This window comes from Ambystoma mexicanum, chromosome 10 (genome assembly GCF_040938575.1).
Source record: "Ambystoma mexicanum isolate Mex_15411 chromosome 10, UKY_AmexF1_1, whole genome shotgun sequence".
Classification (NCBI taxonomy): Eukaryota; Metazoa; Chordata; class Amphibia; order Caudata; family Ambystomatidae; genus Ambystoma; species Ambystoma mexicanum.
Genome location: NC_090932.1, coordinates 125,162,623 through 125,165,604, shown reverse-complemented (window position 1 = coordinate 125,165,604; position 2,982 = coordinate 125,162,623).

Genomic DNA, 2,982 nt, shown 5'->3' with positions numbered 1-2,982 from the left:
CTTGTCAGCGTTCTCAGAAAGTTTGCTGTATTATAGGACATCCTGGCTCTGTTTTTGGGAAGCCAATGGACCGTCCTCATTGGCCCCTCTATGACAGCTGATTGGCTGCGTGTACCACCTGCAGGCCCCTCCCTCCCGTGCCACTCCCCCAGCTGCAGGGGGCCTCCCCCGTGTGTGCTTTTCAGTGAAAGAACGCCCACAAACAGCACTATTAGCTTGGACACTGCACTTTCTCCACTCACAGTAAACATGGGATGGTCCGGGACAGGCTGCTGTTCTACCCCCGAGGGGGCTCGCAAGGGGCACGCACACTCAGGCCCGTGCAGAGCCAGCTTCATCCCGAGAAGAGCAGGCTCACTTCCATGAGATCACTCAGAGTGTTTGCCCCGCTCTGTCTGCTTTTACTACTGTTTAACCAAACCACTGTAATCCTGACGAGAATTGCCAGTGCAGTGCCGCGCCGTGGGCATTATGACACATCTGTAGTTTTCACCTAACAAATGCACCCGACTACTGCCGTACACACACTACTACGCTACAGTAATTCTGACACCCATGTACTGTCCACTTTCACTCCTTTAACCCGCCGAGAAGTGCCAGGATCATGTGTGAAGGCGTGAAGGTGATCTGCCGTGAAGTGCATGAGCAGTGCCTGTATTGTTTGTATTGGGCACCCCCCACCCCCCAACCCCAAGTCCCTACTGGGACGTTCCAGTACTGTTGCATTCATTGATTGATAGTTTGTTTGCATAGCGCCTATACACAATGCGTTTCAAAGCACTACATTACAAGTATAGAAGCTCAGCTTACAAATAGCAGAACGGTGCTCTGAGAAGACAACCGCCTGTGCTGCGAAGCGCGAGGTCTGTAGAGTAGCATCGGTGTTCAGAGGCATCATTTGGACCAGGACAGCACATTTCCGGTATCCCGTGGCATAACGCTACATTCCTTATCCTCCAGGACTGTCGCATTAAAAGCATAACAGCTCTGCTAACAATGGCTAGCACCGCCCAAGTAAACGCAGTGAAGCCTTGGCAATACGTGCCACGATCCTATTCCTAACATAGCAGCCCGCGAGCCTTCCAGAACTGTCCCATCACAACGTTAGCATCGCTCTTGATAAGGGCAAATACTGTCTGTTGAAAGAATAGAAACACACTCTCCGAATGACAATGACTGCTCACTTGATCGTATGCCAACCTGCTCGAAAGTGCACACACTGCCTTACTAACAGTATGTCAGCCTGCTCGAAAGTGCACATACTGCCTGATTAACAGTATTCCAACCTGCTCGAAAGTGCACATTCTGCCTTATAAACAGCATGCCAGGCTGCTCCGAAGCGCCCGTACTGTATTGAACGTGTGTTTCAACAATAAAAAGCGAAGGTGACAACTTTGAACTAATCATAACCACTGGCGATTGCAGTAGGCATCCTCCCATTCAATCATTTTTAAGCACGCTGTGCTATTATTGAAGGGGCCGGGGAGCGGGGGGTGGGGGAGACGGGGGAGAGTGGGAGATGAAAATCAGAATCAGCCACACAGTAAAGTGGACATTCCATCCCAAACCAGTAGGCCACAACCCTTCCATGCAGGATCACAAGCAACCCCAGACATGTTTCAGCCTCATTGGACATCACTATGTTATGTTATGTTGATTTATACTGTGCACCGCTACCACCCAGGGGCAGTCTCCAGGCGCTTGCATGGCTTTGCAAGAGAGAGGGGTATGGAGGTTAGTGAGGACAGGGTGAGAGGATAGGTTCAGAACCAGGGGGACCTGGCGTTTGTGAGTGTTGTTTTGCATGTGGGAGTTTGTGCAGGAGGCCCTGTGTGTTGTAACCGTATGGGTAAGATTCAGAGCCGCGGGTGTCTAGTAGTGTTTTGTGTTGATGTTAGTGTGTTGTGTGGTGTTGTGGTGGGTTTTGGTTGTGCGCACTAGTTAGATAGTGTCCATAAGTCATGAGTGGCCGTAGCTGTAGGACTATCCAGTGACTCAGTGTGTATTGGCGTTGTTGATGGTTTTATGGACTATGGGGGGTGGTTCACTCTAGGTGTGCGTCAGCATCTCAGTGATCCTTCGTGTGAAAGTAGAATTGATTCTTGATTTGTTTGTATGTAGTGTGGCTAGCTCAAGGTCTGGTGTAGTTGTGTCAGTTATGTTGCAGGAGCAGGAAGGGGAGGTTGGTTAGTAAGCCTGTCGGTTTGTTGGAGCCTCTGGTACAGCCTTTGGTTGCCGCTTGATGGTATCTACCCAGGTTCTTGGTTGTAGTTCTTTTGCCTATCTCGTCTCCTCTCTCATTGTATGTCTGTGATGTTATTGTTGCCGTGTCCCTTCGAGGTTGTCATTGTCTGTTGAATAGCCACGTTTTGATGTCATTTCCTGAATGTGATGTGGTCTTCTGTGGTTCTAATTGCTTTGGGCATGGTGTTCCAGAGGTTAGCAATCAGATGTGAGAATGCTGTTCCGCAACATTTCCTTTTTTCTTAATGTTTTGCCTCTATTTGTAGGTCCTTGCTAGACGTTAAGTCCCTTCTTGGGCGCTACCAGCTAATAGAGTGCTTTGAATTTGATGCTTTTTTTTACTGGTAACGAGTGTAGGCTTTTCAGTGCTGGAGTGATGTGGTCTCTTCTGTTTAGTCTCAATAGGATCCGGGCTGATGCATTTTCCACCCTTTGGAGTTTCTTATTGAGTATTTCTGGCATTCCTACGTAGAGACTGCTTACAAAATCAATTCTTGTGAGTATCAGGGATATGACTGTGAGGGTTCTGTGAGGGAAGGAGAGGTAAGAGAGTAATTCTCTGAGCAGTCTTACAAGGGAGAAGCATTTTTTTGGTGATTGAACTGATTTGCGATTCCAGAGATAATCCATTGTCCATTAATATTCCTAAATTATTTACTACACCGGTAGTCTCCGGTGGCATTCCCATGCCGGTCGGCCAGTCCAGTTGTGGGATTCCTCCATCGAATCCTGCGGCTG